This window comes from Phyllobates terribilis, unplaced genomic scaffold (genome assembly GCF_046119375.1).
Source record: "Phyllobates terribilis strain yellow unplaced genomic scaffold, ASM4611937v1 Scaffold_8__6_contigs__length_399053987, whole genome shotgun sequence".
In the NCBI taxonomy this organism is placed as follows: Eukaryota; Metazoa; Chordata; class Amphibia; order Anura; family Dendrobatidae; genus Phyllobates; species Phyllobates terribilis.
Genome location: NW_027362768.1, coordinates 209,438,593 through 209,462,302, shown reverse-complemented (window position 1 = coordinate 209,462,302; position 23,710 = coordinate 209,438,593).

Sequence of the window (23,710 nt, the reverse complement as noted above, 5' to 3'; positions counted from 1 at the left end):
AGGGTTAGCGTCAGGACAACTCGGGTTAGCGTCAGGACAACTAGGGTTAGCGTCAGGACAACTCGGGTTAGCGTCAGGACAACTAGGGTTAGCATCAGGACAACTAGGGTTAGCGTCAGGACAACTAGGGTTAGCGTCACGACAACTAGGGTTAGAGTCAGGACAACTAGGGTTAGCGTCAGGACAACTAGGGTTAGCGTCAGGACAACTAGGATTAGCGTCAGGACAACTAGGGTTAGCGTCAGGACAACTTGGGTTAGCATCAGGACAACTAGGGTTAGCGTCAGGACAACTAGGGTTAGCGTCAGGACAATAGGGTTAGCGTCAGGACAACTAAGGTTAGCATCAGGACAACTAGGGTTAGCGTCAGGACAACTAGGGTTAGCGTCAGGACAACTAGGGTTAACGTCAGGACAACTAGGGTTAGCGTCAGGACAACTAGGGTTAGCGCCAGGACAACTAGGGTTAGCGCCAGGACAACTAGGATTAGCGCCAGGACAACTAGGGTTAGCGCCAGGACAACTAGGGTTAGCACCAGGACAACTAGGGTTAGCGCCAGGACAACTAGGGTTAGCGCCAGGACAACTAGGGTTAGCGCCAGGACAACTAGGGTTAGCGTCAGGACAACTAGGGTTAGCGTCAGGACAACTAGGGTTAGCGTCAGGACAACTAGGGTTAGCGTCAGGACAACTAGGGATAGCGTCAGGACAACTAGGGTTAGCGTCCGGACAACTAGGGTTAGCGTCAGGACAACTGGGGTTAGCTTCAGGACAACTAGGGTTAGCGTCAGGACAACTAGGGTTAGCGTCATGACAACTAGGGTTAGCATCAGGACAACTAGGGTTAGCGTCACGACAACTAGGGTTAACGTCAGGACAACTAGGGTTAGCGTCAGGACAACTAGGGTTAGCGTCACGACAACTAGGGTTAGCGTCAGGACAACTAGGGTTAGCGTAACGACAAATAGGGTTAGCATCAGGACAACTAGGGTTAGCGTCAGGACAACTAGGGTTAGCGTCAGGACAACTCGGGTTAGCGTCAGGACAACTAGGGTTAGCGTCAGGACAACTCGGGTTAGCGTCAGGACAACTCGGGTTAGCGTCAGGACAACTCGGGTTAGCGCCAGGACAACTCGGGTTAGCGTCAGGACATCTCGGATTAGCGTCAGGACAACTCGGGCTAGCGTCAGGACAACTCGGGTTAGCGTCAGGACAACTCGGGTTAGCGTCAGGACAACTCGGGTTAGCGTCATGACAACTCGGGTTAGCGTCAGGACAACTCGGGTTAGCGTCAGGACAACTCGGGTTACCGTCAGGACAACTCGGGTTAGCGTCAGGACAACTCGGATTAGCGTCAGGACAACTAGGGTTAGCGTCAGGACAACTCGGGTTAGCGTCAGGACAACTCGGGTTAGCGTCAGGACAACTAGGGTTAGCGTCAGTACAACTCGGGTTAGCGTCAGGACAACTAGGGTTAGCGTCAGGACAACTAGGGTTAGCGTCAGGACAACTCGGGTTAGCGTCAGGACAACTCGGGTTAGCGTCAGGACAACTAGGGTTAGCGTCAGTACAACTCGGGTTAGCGTCAGGACAACTAGGGTTAGCGTCAGGACAACTAGGGTTAGCGTCAGGACAACTAGGGTTAGCGTCAGGACAACTAGGGTTAGAGTCAGGACAACTAGGGTTAGCGTCAGGACAACTAGGGTTAGCGTCAGGACAACTTGGGTTAGCGTCAGGACAACTAGGGTTAGCGTCAGGACAACTAGGGTTAGCGTCAGGACAACTAGGGTTAGCGTCAGGACAACTAGGGTTAGCGTCAGGACAATAGGGTTAGCGTCAGGACAACTAAGGTTAGCATCAGGACAACTATAGTTAGCGTCAGGACAACTAGGGTTAGCGTCAGGACAACTAGGGTTAACGTCAGGACAACTAGGGTTAGCGTCAGGACAACTAGGGTTAGCGCCAGGACAACTAGGGTTAGCGCCAGGACAACTAGGGTTAGCGCCAGGACAACTAGGGTTAGAGCCAGGACAACTAGGGTTAGCGCCAGGACAACTAGGTTTAGCGCCAGGAGAACTAGGGTTAGCGCCAGGACAACTAGGGTTAGCGCCAGGACAACTAGGGTTAGGGCCAGGACAACTAGGGTTAGCGCCAGGACAACTAGGGTTAGCGTCAGGACAACTAGGGTTAGCGTCAGGACAACTAGGGTTAGCGCCAGGACAACTAGGGTTAGCGTCAGGACAACTAGGGTTAGCGTCAGGACAACAGGGTTAGCGTCAGGACAACTAGGGTTAGCGCCAGGACAACTATGGTTAGCGTCAGGACAACAGGGTTAGCGTGAGGACAACTAGGGTTAGCGCCAGGACAACTATGGTTAGCGTCAGGACAACTAGGGTTAGCGTCAGGACAACTAGGGTTAGCGTCAGGACAACTAGGGTTAGCGTCAGGACAACTCGGGTTAGCGTCAGGACAACTCGGGCTAGCGTCAGGACAACTCGGGTTAGCGTCAGGACAACTCGGGTTAGCGTCAGGACAACTCGGGTTAGCGTCAGGACAACTAGGGTTAGCGTCAGGACAACTAGGGTTAGCGTCAGGACAACTAGGGTTATCGTCAGGACAACTAGGGTTAGCGTCAGGACAACAAGGGTTAACGTCAGGACAACTAGGGTTTGCGTCAGGACAACTAGGGTTAACGTCAGGACAACTAGGGTTAGCGTCAGGACAACTAGGGTTAGCGCCAGGACAACTAGGGTTAGCGCCAGGACAACTAGGGTTAGCGCCAGGACAACTAGGGTTGGAGCCAGGACAACTAGGGTTAGCGCCAGGACAACTAGGTTTAGCGCCAGGACAACTAGGGTTAGCGTCAGGACAACTCGGGTTAGCGTCAGGACAACTCGGGCTAGCGTCAGGACAACTCGGGTTAGCGTCAGGACAACTCGGGTTAGCGTCAGGACAACTCGGGTTAGCGTCATGACAACTCGGGTTAGCGTCAGGACAACTAGGGTTAGCGTCAGGACAACTCGGGTTAGCGTCAGGACAACTAGGGTTAGCGTCAGGACAACTAGGGTTAGCGTCAGGACAACTAGGGTTAGCGTCAGGACAACTAGGGTTAGCGTCAGGACAACAAGGGTTAACGTCAGGACAACTAGGGTTTGCGTCAGGACAACTAGGGTTAACGTCAGGACGACTAGGGTTAGCGTCAGGACAACTAGGGTTAGCGCCAGGACAACTAGGGTTAGCGCCAGGACAACTAGGGTTAGCGCCAGGACAACTAGGGTTGGAGCCAGGACAACTAGGGTTAGCGCCAGGACAACTAGGTTTAGCGCCAGGACAACTAGGGTTAGCGCCAGGACAACTAGGGTTAGCGCCAGGACAACTAGGGTTAGCGCCAGGACAACTAGGGTTAGGGCCAGGACAACTAGGGTTAGCGCCAGGACAACTAGGGTTAGCGTCAGGACAACTAGGGTTAGCGTCAGGACAACTAGGGTTAGCGCCAGGAGAACTAGGGTTAGCGTCAGGACAACTAGGGTTAGCGTCAGGACAACAGGGTTAGCGTCAGGACAACTAGGGTTAGCGCCAGGACAACTATGGTTAGCGTCAGGACAACTACCGTTAGCGTCAGGACAACTAGGGTTAGCGTCAGGACAACTAGGGTTAGCGTCAGGACAACTCGGGTTAGCGTCAGGACAACTCGGGTTAGCGTCAGGACAACTCGGGTTAGCGTCAGGACAACTCGGGCTAGCGTCAGGACAACTCGGGTTAGCGTCAGGACAACTCGGGTTAGCGTCAGGACAACTCGGGTTAGCGTCATGACAACTCGGGTTAGCGTCAGGACAACTCGGGTTAGCGTCAGGACAACTCGGGTTAGCGTCAGGACAACTAGGGTTAGCGTCAGGACAACTCGGGTTAGCGTCAGGACAACTAGGGTTAGCGTCAGGACAACTCGGGTTAGCGTCAGGACAACTAGGGTTAGCATCAGGACAACTAGGGTTAGCGTCAGGACAACTAGGGTTAGCGTCACGACAACTAGGGTTAGAGTCAGGACAACTAGGGTTAGCGTCAGGACAACTAGGGTTAGCGTCAGGACAACTAGGATTAGCGTCAGGACAACTAGGGTTAGCGTCAGGACAACTAGGGTTAGCGTCAGGACAACTTGGGTTAGCGTCAGGACAACTAGGGTTAGCGTCAGGACAACTAGGGTTAGCGTCAGGACAATAGGGTTAGCGTCAGGACAACTAAGGTTAGCATCAGGACAACTAGGGTTAGCGTCAGGACAACTAGGGTTAGCGTCAGGACAACTAGGGTTATCGTCAGGACAACTAGGGTTAGCGTCAGGACAACTAGGGTTAGCGCCAGGACAACTAGGGTTAGCGCCAGGACAACTAGGATTAGCGCCAGGACAACTAGGGTTAGCGCCAGGACAACTAGGGTTAGCACCAGGACAACTAGGGTTAGCTCCAGGACAACTAGGGTTAGCGCCAGGACAACTAGGGTTAGAGCCAGGACAACTAGGGTTAGCGTCAGGACAACTAGGGTTAGCGTCAGGACAACTAGGGTTAGCATCAGGACAACTAGGGTTAGCGTCAGGACAACTAGGGATAGCGTCAGGACAACTAGGGTTAGCGTCCGGACAACTAGGGTTAGCGTCAGGACAACTGGGGTTAGCTTCAGGACAACTAGGGTTAGCGTCAGGACAACTAGGGTTAGCGTCATGACAACTAGGGTTAGCATCAGGACAACTAGGGTTAGCGTCACGACAACTAGGGTTAATGTCAGGACAACTAGAGTTAGCGTCAGGACAACTAGGGTTAGCGTCACGACAACTAGGGTTAGCCTCAGGACAACTAGGGTTAGCGTAACGACAACTAGGGTTAGCATCAGGACAACTAGGGTTAGCGTCAGGACAACTAGGGTTAGCGTCAGGACAACTAGGGTTAGCGTCAGGACAACTAGGGATAGCGTCAGGACAACTCGGGTTAGCGTCAGGACAACTAGGGTTAGCGTCAGGACAACTCGGGTTAGCATCAGGACAACTCGGGTTAGCGTCAGGACAACTCGGGTTAGCGTCAGGACTACTTGGGTTAGCGTCAGGACAAATCGGGTTAGCATCAGGACAACTCGGGTTAGCGTCAGGACAACTCGGGTTAGCGTCAGGACAACTCGGGTTAGCGTCAGGACAACTCGGGTTAGCGTCAGGACAACTCGGGTTAGCGTCAGGACAACTAGGGTTAGCGTCAGGACAACTAGGGTTAGCGTCACGACAACTAGGGTTAGCATCAGGACAACTAGGGTTAGCGTCAGGACAACTATGGTTAGCGTCAGGACAACTAGGGTTAGCGTCATTACAACTAGGGTTAGCGTCAGGACAACTCGGGTTAGCGTCAGGACAACTAGGGTTAGCGTCAGGACAACTCGGATTAGCGTCAGGACAACTCGGGTTAGCGCCAGGACAACTCGGGTTAGCGTCAGGACAACTCGGGTTTGCGTCAGGACAACTCGGGCTAGCGTCAGGACAACTCGGGTTAGCGTCAGGACAACTCGGGTTAGCGTCAAGACAACTCGGGTTAGCGTCAGGACAACTCGGGTTAGCGTCAGGACATCTCGGGTTAGCGTCAGGACAACTCGGGTTACCGTCAGCACAACTCGGGTTAGCGTCAGGACAACTCGGGTTAGCGTCAGGACAACTCGGGTTAGCGTCAGGACAACTAGGGTTAGCGTCAGGACAACTAGGGTTAGCGTCAGGACAACTAGGGTCAGCGTCAGGACAACTAGGGTTAGCGGCAGGACAACTGGGGTTATCGTCAGGACAACTAGGGTTAGCGTCAGGACAACTCGGGTTAGCGTCAGGACAACTCGGGTTAGCGTCAGGACAACTAGGGTTAGCGTCAGGACAACTAGGGTTAGCGTCACGACAACTAGGGTTAGCGTCAGGACAACTAGGGTTAGCGTCAGGACAACTATGGTTAGCATCAGGACAACTAGGGTTAGCGTCAGGACAACTAGGGTTAGCGTCAGGACAACTCGGGTTAGCGTCAGGACAACTAGGGTTAGCGTCAGGACAACTCGGGTTAGCGTCAGGACAACTCGGGTTAGCGCCATGACAACTCGGGTTAGCGTCAGGACAACTCGGGTTTGCGTCAGGACAACTCGGGCTAGCGTCAGGACAACTCGGGTTAGCGTCAGGACAACTCGGGTTAGCGTCAGGACAACTCGGGTTAGCGTCAGGACATCTCGGGTTAGCGTCTGGACAACTCGGGTTACCGTCAGCACAACTCGGGTTAGCGTCAGGACAACTCGGGTTAGCGTCAGGACAACTCGGGTTAGCGTCAGGACAACTAGGGTTAGCGTCAGGACAACTAGGGTTAGCGTCAGGACAACTAGGGTCAGCGTCAGGACAACTAGGGCTAGCGTCAGGACAACTAGGGTTATCGTCAGGACAACTATGGTTAGCGTCAGGACAACTAGGGTTAGCGCCAGGACAACTAGGGTTAGCGCCAGGACAACTAGGGTTAGCGTCAGGACAACTAGGGTTAGCGCCAGGACAACTAGGGTTAGCGTCAGGACAGCTAGGGTTAGCGTCAGGACAGCTAGGGTTAGCGTCAGGACAACTAGGGTTAGCGTCAGGACACCTAGGGTTAGCGTCAGGATAACTAGGGTTAGCTTCAGGACAACTAGGGTTAGCGTCAGGACAACTAGGGTTAGCGTCAGGACAACTAGGGTTAGCGTCAGGACAATAGGGTTAGCGTCAGGACAACTAGGGTTAGCGTCAGGACAACTAGGGTTAGCGTCATGACAACTAGGGTTAGCGTCAGTACAACTTGTGTTAGCGTCAGGACAACTAGGGTTAGCGTCAGGACAACTAGGGTTAGCGTCAGGACAACTAGGGTTAGCGCCAGGACAACTAGGGTTAGCGCCAGGACAACTAGGGTTAGCGCCAGGACAACTAGGGTTAGCGCCAGGACAACTAGGGTTAGCGCCAGGACAACTAGGGTTAGCGCCAGGACAACTAGGGTTAGCGCCAGGACAACTAGGGTTAGCACCAGGACAACTAGGGTTAGCGTCAGGACAACTAGGGTTAGCGTCAGGACAACTAGGGTTAGCGTCAGGACAACTAGGGTTAGCGTCAGGACAACTAGGGTTAGCACCAGGACAACTAGGGTTAGCGTCAGGACAACTAGGGTTAGCGTCAGGACAACTAGGGTTAGCGTCAGGACAACTCAGGTTAGCGTCAGGACAACTAGGGTTAGCGTCAGGACAACTCGGGTTAGCGTCAGGACAACTTGGGTTAGCGTCAGGACAACTCGGGTTAGCGTCAGGACAACTCGGGCTAGCGTCAGGACAACTCGGGTTAGCGTCAGGACAACTCGGGTTAGCGTCAGGACAACTCGGGTTAGCGTCAGGACAACTCGGGTTACCGTCAGGACAACTCGGGTTAGCGTCAGGACAACTCGGGTTAGCGTCAGGACAACTCGGGTTAGCGTCAGGACAACTAGGGTTAGCGTCAGGACAACTCGGGTTAGCGTCAGGACAACTCGGGTTAGCGTCAGGACAACTAGGGTTAGCGTCAGGACAACTCGGGTTAGCGTCAGGACAACTAGGGTTAGCGTCCGGACAACTAGGGTTAGCGTCAGGACAACTAGCGTTAGCTTCAGGACAACTAGGGTTAGCGTCAGGACAACTAGGGTTAGCGTCATGACAACTAGGGTTAGCGTCAGGACAACTAGGGTTAGCGTCAGGACAACTAGGGTTAGCGTCAGGACAACTAGGGATAGCGTCAGGACAACTAGGGTTAGCGTCCGGACAACTAGGGTTAGCGTCAGGACAACTAGGGTTAGCTTCAGGACAACTAGGGTTAGCGTCAGGACAACTAGGGTTAGCGTCATGACAACTAGGGTTAGCGTCAGGACAACTAGGGTTAGCGTCACGACAACTAGGGTTAGCGTCAGGACAACTAGGGTTAGCGTCAGGACAACTAGGGTTAGCGTCACGACAACTAGGGTTAGCGTCAGGACAACTAGGGTTAGCGTCACGACAACTAGGTTAGCATCAGGACAACTAGGGTTAGCGTCAGGACAACTAGGGTTAGCGTCAGGACAACTAGGGATAGCGTCAGGACAACTCGGGTTAGCGTCAGGACAACTACGGTTAGCGTCAGGACAACTCGGGTTAGCGTCAGGACAACTCGGGTTAGCGTCAGGACAACTCGGGTTAGCGTCAGGACTACTTGGGTTAGCGTCAGGACAAATCGGGTTAGCGTCAGGACAACTCGGGTTAGCGTCAGGACAACTCGGGTTAGCGTCAGGACAACTCGGGTTAGCGTCAGGACAACTAGGGTTAGCGTCAGGACAACTCGGGTTAGCGTCAGGACAACTCGGGTTAGCGTCAGGACAACTAGGGTTAGCGTCAGGACAACTAGGGTTAGCGTCAGGACAACTAGGGTTATCGTCAGGACAACTAGGGTTAGCGTCAGGACAACTCGGGTTAGCGTCAGGACAATTGGGTTAGCGTCAGGACAACTAGGGTTAGCGTCAGTACAACTAGGGTTAGCGTCCGGACAACTAGGGTTAGCGTCAGGACAACTTGGGTTAGCGTCAGGACAACTAGGGTTAGCGTCAGGACAACTAGGGTTAGCGTCAGGACAACTAGGGTTAGAGTCAGGACAACTAGGTTTAGCTTCAGGACAACTAGGGTTAGCGTCAGGACAACTCGGGTTAGCATCAGGAAAACTCGGGTTAGCATCAGGACAACTAGGGTTAGCGTCAGGACAACTAGGGTTAGCGACAGGACAACTAGTGTTAGCTTCAGGACAACTAGGGTTAGCGTCAGGACAACTAGGGTTAGCGTCAGGACAACTAGGGTTAGCGTCAGTACAACTAGGGTTAGCGTCATTTCAACTAGGGTTAGCGTCAGGACAACTAGGGTTAGCGTCAGGACAACTAGGGTTAGCGTCAGGACAACTAGGGTTAGCGTCAGGACAACTAGATTTAGCGTCAGGACAACTAGGGTTAGCGTCAGGACAACTAGGGTTAGCGTCAGGACAACTAGGGTTAGCGTCAGGACAAGTAGGGTTAGCGTCAGGACAAGTAGGGTTAGCGTCAGGACAACTATTGTTAGCGTCAGGACAAGTAGGGTTAGCGTCAGGACAACTAGGGTTAGCGTCAGGACAAGTAGGGTTAGCGTCAGGATGACTAGGGTTAGCGTCACGACAACTAGGGTTAGCGTCAGGACAACTAGGGTTAGCGTCAGGACAACTAGGGTTAGCGTCACGACAACTAGGGTTAGCGTCAGGACAACTAGGGTTAGCGTCACGACAACTAGGGTTAGCGTCAGGACAACTAGGGTTAGCGTCACGACAACTAGGTTAGCATCAGGACAACTAGGGTTAGCGTCAGGACAACTCGGGTTAGCGTCAGGACAACTAGGGTTAGCGTCAGGACAACTCGGGTTAGCGTCAGGACAACTCGGGTTAGCGTCAGGACAACTCGGGTTAGCGTCAGGACTACTTGGGTTAGCGTCAGGACAAATCGGGTTAGCGTCAGGACAACTCGGGTTAGCGTCAGGACAACTCGGGTTAGCGTCAGGACAACTCGGGTTAGCGTCAGGACAACTAGGGTTAGCGTCAGGACAACTAGGGTTAGCGTCAGGACAACTCGGGTTAGCGTCAGGACAACTCGGGTTAGCGTCAGGACAACTAGGGTTAGCGTCAGGACAACTAGGGTTAGCGTCAGGACAACTAGGGTTAGCGTCAGGACAACTAGGGTTAGCGTCAGGACAACTCGGGTTAGCGTCAGGACAATTGGGTTAGCGTCAGGACAACTAGGGTTAGCGTCAGTACAACTAGGGTTAGCGTCAGGACAACTAGGGTTAGCGTCAGGACAACTTGGGTTAGCATCAGGACAACTAGGGTTAGCGTCAGGACAACTAGGGTTAGCGTCAGGACAACTAGGGTTAGAGTCAGGACAACTAGGGTTAGCTTCAGGACAACTAGGGTTAGCGTCAGGACAACTCGGGTTAGCATCAGGACAACTCGGGTTAGCATCAGGACAACTAGGGTTAGCATCAGGACAACTCGGGTTAGCGTCAGGACAACTAGGGTTAGCGTCAGGACAACTAGGGTTAGCGTCAGTACAACTCGGTTTAGCGTCAGGACAACTCGGGTTAGCGTCAGGACAACTAGGGTTAGCGTCAGGACAAGTAGGGTTAGCGTCAGGACAACTAGGGTTAACGTCAGGACAAGTAGGGTTAGCGTCAGGACAACTAGGGTTAACATCAGGACAACTAGGGTTAGCGTCTGGACAACTAGGGTTAGCGTCAGGACAACTAGGGTTAGCGTCAGGACAAGTAGGGTTAGCGTCAGGACTACTAGGGTCAGCGTCAGGACAACTAGGGCTAGCGTCAGGACAACTAGGGTTATCGTCAGGACAACTATGGTTAGCGTCAGGACAACTAGGGTTAGCGCCAGGACAACTAGGGTTAGCGCCAGGACAACTAGGGTTAGCGTCAGGACAACTAGGGTTAGCGCCAGGACAACTAGGGTTAGCGTCAGGACAGCTAGGGTTAGCGTCAGGACAGCTAGGGTTAGCGTCAGGACAACTAGGGTTAGCGTCAGGACACCTAGGGTTAGCGTCAGGATAACTAGGGTTAGCTTCAGGACAACTAGGGTTAGCGTCAGGACAACTAGGGTTAGCGTCAGGACAACTAGGGTTAGCGTCAGGACAATAGGGTTAGCGTCAGGACAACTAGGGTTAGCGTCAGGACAACTAGGGTTAGCGTCATGACAACTAGGGTTAGCGTCAGTACAACTTGTGTTAGCGTCAGGACAACTAGGGTTAGCGTCAGGACAACTAGGGTTAGCGTCAGGACAACTAGGGTTAGCGTCAGGACAACTAGGGTTAGCGCCAGGACAACTAGAGTTAGCGCCAGGACAACTAGGGTTAGCGCCAGGACAACTAGGGTTAGCGCCAGGACAACTAGGGTTAGCGCCAGGACAACTAGGGTTAGCGCCAGGACAACTAGGGTTAGCGCCAGGACAACTAGGGTTAGCACCAGGACAACTAGGGTTAGCGTCAGGACAACTAGGGTTAGCGTCAGGACAACTAGGGTTAGCGTCAGGACAACTAGGGTTAGCGTCAGGACAACTAGGGTTAGCACCAGGACAACTAGGGTTAGCGTCAGGACAACTAGGGTTAGCGTCAGGACAACTAGGGTTAGCGTCAGGACAACTCAGGTTAGCGTCAGGACAACTAGGGTTAGCGTCAGGACAACTCGGGTTAGCGTCAGGACAACTTGGGTTAGCGTCAGGACAACTCGGGTTAGCGTCAGGACAACTCGGGCTAGCGTCAGGACAACTCGGGTTAGCGTCAGGACAACTCGGGTTAGCGTCAGGACAACTCGGGTTAGCGTCAGGACAACTCGGGTTACCGTCAGGACAACTCGGGTTAGCGTCAGGACAACTCGGGTTAGCGTCAGGACAACTCGGGTTAGCGTCAGGACAACTAGGGTTAGCGTCAGGACAACTCGGGTTAGCGTCAGGACAACTCGGGTTAGCGTCAGGACAACTAGGGTTAGCGTCAGGACAACTCGGGTTAGCGTCAGGACAACTAGGGTTAGCGTCCGGACAACTAGGGTTAGCGTCAGGACAACTAGCGTTAGCTTCAGGACAACTAGGGTTAGCGTCAGGACAACTAGGGTTAGCGTCATGACAACTAGGGTTAGCGTCAGGACAACTAGGGTTAGCGTCAGGACAACTAGGGTTAGCGTCAGGACAACTAGGGATAGCGTCAGGACAACTAGGGTTAGCGTCCGGACAACTAGGGTTAGCGTCAGGACAACTAGGGTTAGCTTCAGGACAACTAGGGTTAGCGTCAGGACAACTAGGGTTAGCGTCATGACAACTAGGGTTAGCGTCAGGACAACTAGGGTTAGCGTCACGACAACTAGGGTTAGCGTCAGGACAACTAGGGTTAGCGTCAGGACAACTAGGGTTAGCGTCACGACAACTAGGGTTAGCGTCAGGACAACTAGGGTTAGCGTCACGACAACTAGGTTAGCATCAGGACAACTAGGGTTAGCGTCAGGACAACTAGGGTTAGCGTCAGGACAACTAGGGATAGCGTCAGGACAACTCGGGTTAGCGTCAGGACAACTACGGTTAGCGTCAGGACAACTCGGGTTAGCGTCAGGACAACTCGGGTTAGCGTCAGGACAACTCGGGTTAGCGTCAGGACTACTTGGGTTAGCGTCAGGACAAATCGGGTTAGCGTCAGGACAACTCGGGTTAGCGTCAGGACAACTCGGGTTAGCGTCAGGACAACTCGGGTTAGCGTCAGGACAACTAGGGTTAGCGTCAGGACAACTCGGGTTAGCGTCAGGACAACTCGGGTTAGCGTCAGGACAACTAGGGTTAGCGTCAGGACAACTAGGGTTAGCGTCAGGACAACTAGGGTTATCGTCAGGACAACTAGGGTTAGCGTCAGGACAACTCGGGTTAGCGTCAGGACAATTGGGTTAGCGTCAGGACAACTAGGGTTAGCGTCAGTACAACTAGGGTTAGCGTCCGGACAACTAGGGTTAGCGTCAGGACAACTTGGGTTAGCGTCAGGACAACTAGGGTTAGCGTCAGGACAACTAGGGTTAGCGTCAGGACAACTAGGGTTAGAGTCAGGACAACTAGGTTTAGCTTCAGGACAACTAGGGTTAGCGTCAGGACAACTCGGGTTAGCATCAGGAAAACTCGGGTTAGCATCAGGACAACTAGGGTTAGCGTCAGGACAACTAGGGTTAGCGACAGGACAACTAGTGTTAGCTTCAGGACAACTAGGGTTAGCGTCAGGACAACTAGGGTTAGCGTCAGGACAACTAGGGTTAGCGTCAGTACAACTAGGGTTAGCGTCATTTCAACTAGGGTTAGCGTCAGGACAACTAGGGTTAGCGTCAGGACAACTAGGGTTAGCGTCAGGACAACTAGGGTTAGCGTCAGGACAACTAGATTTAGCGTCAGGACAACTAGGGTTAGCGTCAGGACAACTAGGGTTAGCGTCAGGACAACTAGGGTTAGCGTCAGGACAAGTAGGGTTAGCGTCAGGACAAGTAGGGTTAGCGTCAGGACAACTATTGTTAGCGTCAGGACAAGTAGGGTTAGCGTCAGGACAACTAGGGTTAGCGTCAGGACAAGTAGGGTTAGCGTCAGGATGACTAGGGTTAGCGTCACGACAACTAGGGTTAGCGTCAGGACAACTAGGGTTAGCGTCAGGACAACTAGGGTTAGCGTCACGACAACTAGGGTTAGCGTCAGGACAACTAGGGTTAGCGTCACGACAACTAGGGTTAGCGTCAGGACAACTAGGGTTAGCGTCACGACAACTAGGTTAGCATCAGGACAACTAGGGTTAGCGTCAGGACAACTCGGGTTAGCGTCAGGACAACTAGGGTTAGCGTCAGGACAACTCGGGTTAGCGTCAGGACAACTCGGGTTAGCGTCAGGACAACTCGGGTTAGCGTCAGGACTACTTGGGTTAGCGTCAGGACAAATCGGGTTAGCGTCAGGACAACTCGGGTTAGCGTCAGGACAACTCGGGTTAGCGTCAGGACAACTCGGGTTAGCGTCAGGACAACTAGGGTTAGCGTCAGGACAACTCGGGTTAGCGTCAGGACAACTCGGGTTAGCGTCAGGACAACTAGGGTTAGCGTCAGGACAACTAGGGTTAGCGTCAGGACAACTAGGGTTAGCGTCAGGACAACTAGGGTTAGCGTCAGGACAACTCGGGTTAGCGTCAGGACAATTGGGTTAGCGTCAGGACAACTAGGGTTAGCGTCAGTACAACTAGGGTTAGCGTCAGGACAACTAGGGTTAGCGTCAGGACAACTTGGGTTAGCATCAGGACAACTAGGGTTAGCGTCAGGACAACTAGGGTTAGCGTCAGGACAACTAGGGTTAGAGTCAGGACAACTAGGGTTAGCTTCAGGACAACTAGGGTTAGCGTCAGGACAACTCGGGTTAGCATCAGGACAACTCGGGTTAGCATCAGGACAACTAGGGTTAGCATCAGGACAACTCGGGTTAGCGTCAGGACAACTAGGGTTAGCGTCAGGACAACTAGGGTTAGCGTCAGTACAACTCGGTTTAGCGTCAGGACAACTCGGGTTAGCGTCAGGACAACTAGGGTTAGCGTCAGGACAAGTAGCTTTAGCGTCAGGACAACTAGGGTTAACGTCAGGACAAGTAGGGTTAGCGTCAGGACAACTAGGGTTAACATCAGGACAACTAGGGTTAGCGTCTGGACAACTAGGGTTAGCGTCAGGACAACTAGGGTTAGCGTCAGGACAAGTAGGGTTAGCGTCAGGACTACTAGGGTTAGCGTCAGGACAACTAGGGTTAGCGTCAGGACAACTAGGGTTAGCGTCAGGACAACTAGGGTTAGCGTCAGGACAACTAGGGTTAGCGTCAGTACAACTCGGTTTAGCGTCAGGACAACTCGGGTTAGCGTCAGGACAACTAGGGTTAGCGTCAGGACAAGTAGGGTTAGCGTCAGGACAACTAGGGTTAGCGTCAGGACAAGTAGGGTTAGCGTCAGGACAACTAGGGTTAACATCAGGACAACTAGGGTTAGCGTCAGGACAACTAGGGTTAGCGTCAGGACAACTAGGGTTAGCGTCAGGACAAGTAGGGTTAGCGTCAGGACTACTAGGGTTAGCGTCAGGACAACTAGGGTTAGCGTCAGGACAACTAGGGTTAGCGTCAGGACAACTAGGGTTAGCATCAGGACAACTAGGGTTAGCGTCAGGACAACTAGGGTTAGCGTCAGGACAACTAGGGTTAGCGTCAGGACAACTAGGGTTAGCGTCAGGACAACTAGGGTAAGCGTCAGGACAACTAGGGTTAGCGTCAGGACAACTAGGGTTAGCGTCAGGACAACTAGGTTTAGCATCAGGACAACTAGGGTTAGCGTCAGGACAACTAGGGTTAGCGTCAGGACAACTAGGGTTAGCGTCAGGACAACTAGGTTTAGCGTCAGGACAACTAGGGTTAGCGTCAGGACAACTAGGGTTAGCGTCAGGACAACTAGGGTTAGCGTCAGGACAACTAGGTTAGCGTCAGGACAAGTAGGGTTAGCGTCAGGACAAGTAGGGTTAGCGTCAGGACAACTAGGGTTAGCGTCAGGACAAGTAGGGTTAGCATCAGGACAACTAGGGTTAGCGTCAGGACAACTAGGGTTAGCGTGAGGACAAGTAGGGTTAGCGTCAGGACAAGTAGGGTTAGCGTCAGGACAACTAGGGTTAGCGTCAGGACAACTAGGGTTAACGTCAGGACATGTAGGGTTAGCATCAGGACAACTAGGGTTAGCGTCAGGACAACTAGGGTTAGGGTCAGGACAACTAAGGTTAGCGTCAGGACAAGTAGGGTTAGCGTCAGGACAACTAGGGTTAGCGTCAGGACAACTAGGATTAGCGTCAGGACAACTAGGGTTAGCGTTAGGACAACTAGGGTTAGCGTCAGGACAACTAGGGTTAGCGTCAGGACAACTAGGGTTAGCGTCAGTACAACTAGGGTTAGCGTCATTTCAACTAGGGTTAGCGTCAGGACAACTAGGGTTAGCGTCAGGACAACTAGAGTTAGCGTCAGGACAACTAGGGTTAGCGTCAGGACAACTAGGGTTAGCGTCAGGACAACTAGAGTTAGCGTCAGGACAAGTAGGGTTAGAGTCAGGACAAGTAGGGTTAGCGTCAGGACAAGTAGGGTTAGCGTCAGGACAACTAGGGTTAGCGTCAGGACAACTCGGGTTAGCGTCAGGACAACTAGGGTTAGCGTCAGGACGACTAGGGTTAGCGTCAGGACGACTAGGGTTAGCGTCAGGACGACTAGGGTTAGCATCAGGACAACTAGGGTTAGCGTCAGGACAACTAGGGTTAGCGACAGGACAACTAGTGTTAGCTTCAGGACAACTAGGGTTAGCGTCAGGACAACTAGGGTTAGCGTCAGGACAACTAGGGTTAGCGTCAGTACAACTAGGGTTAGCGTCATTTCAACTAGGGTTAGCGTCAGGACAACTAGGGTTAGCGTCAGGACAACTAGGGTTAGCGTCAGGACAACTAGGGTTAGCGTCAGGACAACTAGATTTAGCGTCAGGACAACTAGGGTTAGCGTCAGGACAGCTAGGGTTAGTGTCAGGACAACTAGGGTTAGCGTCAGGACAAGTAGGGTTAGCGTCAGGACAAGTAGGGTTAGCGTCAGGACAACTATTGTTAGCGTCAGGACAAGTAGGGTTAGCGTCAGGACAACTAGGGTTAGCGTCAGGACAAGTAGGGTTAGCGTCAGGATGACTAGGGTTAGCGTCACGACAACTAGGGTTAGCGTCAGGACAACTAGGGTTAGCGTCAGGACAACTAGGGTTAGCGTCACGACAACTAGGGTTAGCGTCAGGACAACTAGGGTTAGCGTCACGACAACTAGGGTTAGCGTCAGGACAACTAGGGTTAGCGTCACGACAACTAGGTTAGCATCAGGACAACTAGGGTTAGCGTCAGGACAACTCGGGTTAGCGTCAGGACAACTAGGGTTAGCGTCAGGACAACTCGGGTTAGCGTCAGGACAACTCGGGTTAGCGTCAGGACAACTCGGGTTAGCGTCAGGACTACTTGGGTTAGCGTCAGGACAAATCGGGTTAGCGTCAGGACAACTCGGGTTAGCGTCAGGACAACTCGGGTTAGCGTCAGGACAACTAGGGTTAGCGTCAGGACAACTCGGGTTAGCGTCAGGACAACTCGGGTTAGCGTCAGGACTACTTGGGTTAGCGTCAGGACAACTCGGGTTAGCGTCAGGACAACTCGGGTTAGCGTCAGGACTACTTGGGTTAGCGTCAGGACAAATCGGGTTAGCGTCAGGACAACTCGGGTTAGCGTCAGGACAACTCGGGTTAGCGTCAGGACAACTCGGGTTAGCGTCAGGACAACTAGGGTTAGCGTCAGGACAACTCGGGTTAGCGTCAGGACAACTCGGGTTAGCGTCAGGACAACTAGGGTTAGCGTCAGGACAACTCGGGTTAGCGTCAGGACAACTAGGGTTAGCGTCAGGACAACTCGGGTTAGCGTCAGGACAACTCGGGTTAGCGTCAGGACAACTAGGGTTAGCGTCAGGACAACTAGGGTTAGCGTCAGGACAACTAGGGTTAGCGTCAGGACAACTCGGGTTAGCGTCAGGACAATTGGGTTAGCGTCAGGACAACTAGGGTTAGCGTCAGTACAACTAGGGTTAGCGTCAGGACAACTAGGGTTAGCGTCAGGACAACTTGGGTTAGCGTCAGGACAACTAGGGTTAGCGTCAGGACAACTAGGGTTAGCGTCAGGACAACTAGGGTTAGAGTCAGGACAACTAGGGTTAGCTTCAGGACAACTAGGGTTAGCGTCAGGACAACTCGGGTTAGCATCAGGACAACTCGGGTTAGCATCAGGACAACTAGGGTTAGCATCAGGACAACTCGGGTTAGCGTCAGGACAACTAGGGTTAGCGTCAGGACAACTAGGGTTAGCGTCAGTACAACTCGGTTTAGCGTCAGGACAACTCGGGTTAGCGTCAGGACAACTAGGGTTAGCGTCAGGACAAGTAGGGTTAGCGTCAGGACAACTAGGGTTAGCGTCAGGACAAGTAGGGTTAGCGTCAGGACAACTAGGGTTAACATCAGGACAACTAGGGTTAGCGTCTGGACAACTAGGGTTAGCGTCAGGACAACTAGGGTTAGCGTCAGGACAAGTAGGGTTAGCGTCAGGACTACTAGGGTTAGCGTCAGGACAACTAGGGTTAGCGTCAGGACAACTAGGGTTAGCGTCAGGACAACTAGGGTTAGCATCAGGACAACTAGGGTTAGCGTCAGGACAACTAGGGTTAGCGTCAGGACAACTAGGGTTAGCGTCAGGACAACTAGGGTTAGCGTCAGGACAACTAGGGTAAGCGTCAGGACAACTAGGGTTAGCGTCAGGACAACTAGGGTTAGCGTCAGGACAACTAGGTTTAGCATCAGGACAACTAGGGTTAGCGTCAGGACAACTAGGGTTAGCGTCAGGACAACTAGGGTTAGCGTCAGGACAACTAGGTTTAGCGTCAGGACAACTAGGGTTAGCGTCAGGACAACTAGGGTTAGCGTCAGGACAACTAGGGTTAGCGTCAGGACAACTAGGTTTAGCGTCAGGACAAGTAGGGTTAGCGTCAGGACAAGTAGGGTTAGCGTCAGGACAACTAGGGTTAGCGTCAGGACAAGTAGGGTTAGCGTCAGGACAACTAGGGTTAGCGTCAGGACAACTAGGGTTAGCGTCAGGACAAGTAGGGTTAGCGTCAGGACAACTAGGGTTAGCGTCAGGACAACTAGGGTTAGCGTCAGGACAACTAGGGTTAACGTCAGGACATGTAGGGTTAGCATCAGGACAACTAGGGTTAGCGTCAGGACAACTAGGGTTAGGGTCAGGACAACTAAGGTTAGCTTCAGGACAAGTAGGGTTAGCGTCAGGACAACTAGGGTTAGCGTCAGGACAACTAGGATTAGCGTCAGGACAACTAGGGTTAGCGTTAGGACAACTAGGGTTAGCGTCAGGACAACTAGGGTTAGCGTCAGGACAACTAGGGTTAGCGTCAGTACAACTAGGGTTAGCGTCATTTCAACTAGGGTTAGCGTCAGGACAACTAGGGTTAGCGTCAGGACAACTAGAGTTAGCGTCAGGACAACTAGGGTTAGCGTCAGGACAACTAGGGTTAGCGTCAGGACAACTAGAGTTAGCGTCAGGACAAGTAGGGTTAGCGTCAGGACAAGTAGGGTTAGCGTCAGGACAAGTAGGGTTAGCGTCAGGACAACTAGGGTTAGCGTCAGGACAACTCGGGTTAGCGTCAGGACGACTAGGGTTAGCGTCAGGACGACTAGGGTTAGCGTCAGGACGACTAGGGTTAGCATCAGGACAACTAGGGTTAGCGTCAGGACAACTAGGGTTAGCGACAGGACAACTAGTGTTAGCTTCAGGACAACTAGGGTTAGCGTCAGGACAACTAGGGTTAGCGTCAGGACAACTAGGGTTAGCGTCAGTACAACTAGGGTTAGCGTCATTTCAACTAGGGTTAGCGTCAGGACAACTAGGGTTAGCGTCAGGACAACTAGGGTTAGCGTCAGGACAACTAGGGTTAGCGTCAGGACAACTAGATTTAGCGTCAGGACAACTAGGGTTAGCGTCAGGACAACTAGGGTTAGCGTCAGGACAACTAGGGTTAGCGTCAGGACAAGTAGGGTTAGCGTCAGGACAAGTAGGGTTAGCGTCAGGACAACTATTGTTAGCGTCAGGACAAGTAGGGTTAGCGTCAGGACAACTAGGGTTAGCGTCAGGACAAGTAGGGTTAGCGTCAGGATGACTAGGGTTAGCGTCAGGACAACTAGGGTTAGCGTCAGGACAACTAGGGTTAGCGTCAGGACAACTAGAGTTAGCGTCAGGACAACTAGGGTTAGCGTCAGGACAACTAGGGTTAGCGTCAGGACAAGTAGGGTTAGCGTCAGGACAACTAGGGTTAGCATCAGGACAACTAGGGTTAGCGTCAGGACAAGTAGGGTTAGCATCAGGACAACTAGGGTTAGCGTCAGGACAACTAGGGTTAGCGTCAGGACAACTAGGGTTAGGGTCAGGACATGTAGGGTTAGCGTCAGGACAACTAGGGTTAGCGTCAGGACAACTAGGGTTAGCGTCAGGTCAACTAGGGTTAGCGTCAGGACAAGTAGGGTTAGCGTCAGGACAACTAGGGTTAGCGTCAGGACAACTAGGGTGAGCGTCAGGACAACTAGGGTTAGCGTCAGGACAACTAGGGTTACCGTTAGGACAAGTAGGTTTAGCGTCAGGACAACTAGGGTTAGCGTCAGGACAACTAGGGTTAGCGTCATGACAACTAGGGTTAGCGTCAGGACAACTAGGGTTAGCGTCAGGACAAGTAGGGTTAGCGTCAGGACAACTAGGGTTAGCGTCAGGACAACTGGGGTTAGCGTCAGGACAACTAGGGTTAGCATCAGGACAACTAGCGTTAGCGTCAGGACAACCAGGGTTAGCGTCAGGACAACTAGAGTTAGCGTCAGGACAACTAGGGTTAGCGTCAGGACAACTAGGGTTAGCGTCAGGACAAGTAGGGTTAGCGTCAGGACAACTAGGGTTAGCGTCAGGACAACTAGGGTTAGCGTCAGGACAAGTAGGGTTAGCATCAGGACAACTAGGGTTAGCGTCAGGACAACTAGGGTTAGCGTCAGGACAACTAGGGTTAGGGTCAGGACATGTAGGGTTAGCGTCAGGACAACTAGGGTTAACGTCAAGACAACTAGGGTGAGCGTCAGGACAACTAGGGTTAGCATCAGGACAACTAGGGTTAGCGTCAGGACAAGTAGGTTTAGCGTCAGGACAACTAGGGTTAGCGTCAGGACAACTAGGGTTAGCGTCAGGACAAGTAGGGTTAGCGTCAGGACAAGTAGGGTTAGCGTCAGGACAACTAGGGTTAGCGTCAGGACAACTAGGGTTAGCGTCAGGACAACTAGGGTTAGCGTCAGGACAACTAGGGTAAGCGTCAGGACAACTAGGGTTAGCATCAGGACAACTAGGGTTAGCGTCAGGACAGCTAGGGTTAGCGTCAGGACAACTCGGGTTAGCGTCAGGACAACTAGGGTTAGCGTCAGGACAACTAGGTTTAGCGTCAGGACAAGTAGGGTTAGCGTCAGGACAACTAGGGTTAGCATCAGGACAAGTAGGGTTAGCGTCAGGACAACTAGGGTTAGCATCAGGACAAGTAGGGTTAGCGTCAGGACAACTAGGGTTAGCGTCAGGACAAGTAGGGTTAGCGTCAGGACAAGTAGGGTTAGCGTCAGGACAACTAGGGTTAGCGTCAGGACAACTAGGGTTAGCGTCAGGACAACTAGGTTTAGCGTCAGGACAAGTAGGGTTAGCGTCAGGACAAGTAGGGTTAGCGTCAGGACAACTAGGTTAGCATCAGGACAACTAGGGTTAGCGTCAGGACAACTCGGGTTAGCGTCAGGACAACTAGGGTTAGCGTCAGGACAACTCGGGTTAGCGTCAGGACAACTCGGGTTAGCGTCAGGACAACTCGGGTTAGCGTCAGGACTACTTGGGTTAGCGTCAGGACAAATCGGGTTAGCGTCATGACAACTCGGGTTAGCGTCAGGACAACTCGGGTTAGCGTCAGGACAACTCGGGTTAGCGTCAGGACAACTAGGGTTAGCGTCAGGACAACTCGGGTTAGCGTCAGGACAACTCGGGTTAGCGTCAGGACAACTAGGGTTAGCGTCAGGACAACTAGGGTTAGCGTCAGGACAACTAGGGTTAGCGTCAGGACAACTAGGGTTAGCGTCAGGACAACTCGGGTTAGCGTCAGGACAATTGGGTTAGCGTCAGGACAACTAGGGTTAGCGTCAGTACAACTAGGGTTAGCGTCAGGACAACTAGGGTTAGCGTCAGGACAACTTGGGTTAGCGTCAGGACAACTAGGGTTAGCGTCAGGACAACTAGGGTTAGCGTCAGGACAACTAGGGTTAGAGTCAGGACAACTAGGGTTAGCTTCAGGACAACTAGGGTTAGCGTCAGGACAACTCGGGTTAGCATCAGGACAACTCGGGTTAGCATCAGGACAACTAGGGTTAGCATCAGGACAACTCGGGTTAGCGTCAGGACAACTAGGGTTAGCGTCAGGACAACTAGGGTTAGCGTCAGTACAACTCGGTTTAGCGTCAGGACAACTCGGGTTAGCGTCAGGACAACTAGGGTTAGCGTCAGGACAAGTAGGGTTAGCGTCAGGACAACTAGGGTTAGCGTCAGGACAAGTAGGGTTTGCGTCAGGACAACTAGGGTTAACATCAGGACAACTAGGGTTAGCGTCAGGACAACTAGGGTTAGCGTCAGGACAACTAGGGTTAGCGTCAGGACAACTAGGGTTAGCGTCAGGACAACTCGGGTTAGCGTCAGGACAACTAGGGTTAGCGTCAGGACAACTCGGGTTAGCGTCAGGACAACTCGGGTTAGCGTCAGGACAACTCGGGTTAGCGTCAGGACTACTTGGGTTAGCGTCAGGACAAATCGGGTTAGCGTCATGACAACTCGGGTTAGCGTCAGGACAACTCGGGTTAGCGTCAGGACAACTCGGGTTAGCGTCAGGACAACTAGGGTTAGCGTCAGGACAACTCGGGTTAGCGTCAGGACAACTCGGGTTAGCGTCAGGACAACTAGGGTTAGCGTCAGGACAACTAGGGTTAGCGTCAGGACAACTAGGGTTAGCGTCAGGACAACTAGGGTTAGCGTCAGGACAACTCGGGTTAGCGTCAGGACAATTGGGTTAGCGTCAGGACAACTAGGGTTAGCGTCAGTACAACTAGGGTTAGCGTCAGGACAACTAGGGTTAGCGTCAGGACAACTTGGGTTAGCGTCAGGACAACTAGGGTTAGCGTCAGGACAACTAGGGTTAGCGTCAGGACAACTAGGGTTAGAGTCAGGACAACTAGGGTTAGCTTCAGGACAACTAGGGTTAGCGTCAGGACAACTCGGGTTAGCATCAGGACAACTCGGGTTAGCATCAGGAAAATTGGGTTAGCATCAGGACAACTCGGGTTAGCGTCAGGACAACTAGGGTTAGCGTCAGGACAACTAGGGTTAGCGTCAGTACAACTCGGTTTAGCGTCAGGACAACTCGGGTTAGCGTCAGGACAACTAGGGTTAGCGTCAGGACAAGTAGGGTTAGCGTCAGGACAACTAGGGTTAGCGTCAGGACAAGTAGGGTTTGCGTCAGGACAACTAGGGTTAACATCAGGACAACTAGGGTTAGCGTCAGGACAACTAGGGTTAGCGTCAGGACAACTAGGGTTAGCGTCAGGACAAGTAGGGTTAGCGTCAGGACTACTAGGGTTAGCGTCAGGACAACTAGGGTTAGCGTCAGGACAACTAGGGTTAGCGTCAGGACAACTAGGGTTAGCATCAGGACAACTAGGGTTAGCGTCAGGACAACTAGGGTTAGCGTCAGGACAACTAGGGTTAGCGTCAGGACAACTAGGGTTAGCGTCAGGACAACTAGGGTAAGCGTCAGGACAACTAGGGTTAGCGTCAGGACAACTAGGGTTAGCGTCAGGACAACTAGGTTTAGCGTCAGGACAACTAGGGTTAGCGTCAGGACAACTAGGGTTAGCGTCAGGACAACTAGGGTTAGCGTCAGGACAACTAGGTTTAGCGTCAGGACAACTAGGGTTAGCGTCAGGACAACTAGGGTTAGCGTCAGGACAACTAGGGTTAGCGTCAGGACAACTAGGTTTAGCGTCAGGACAAGTAGGGTTAGCGTCAGGACAAGTAGGGTTAGCGTCAGGACAACTAGGGTTAGCGTCAGGACAAGTAGGGTTAGCGTCAGGACAACTAGGGTTAGCGTCAGGACAACTAGGGTTAGCGTCAGGACAAGTAGGGTTAGCGTCAGGACAACTAGGGTTAGCGTCAGGACAACTAGGGTTAGCGTCAGGACAACTAGGGTTAACGTCAGGACATGTAGGGTTAGCATCAGGACAACTAGGGTTAGCGTCAGGACAACTAGGGTTAGGGTCAGGACAACTAAGGTTAGCGTCAGGACAAGTAGGGTTAGCGTCAGGACAACTAGGGTTAGCGTCAGGACAACTAGGATTAGCGTCAGGACAACTAGGGTTAGCGTTAGGACAACTAGG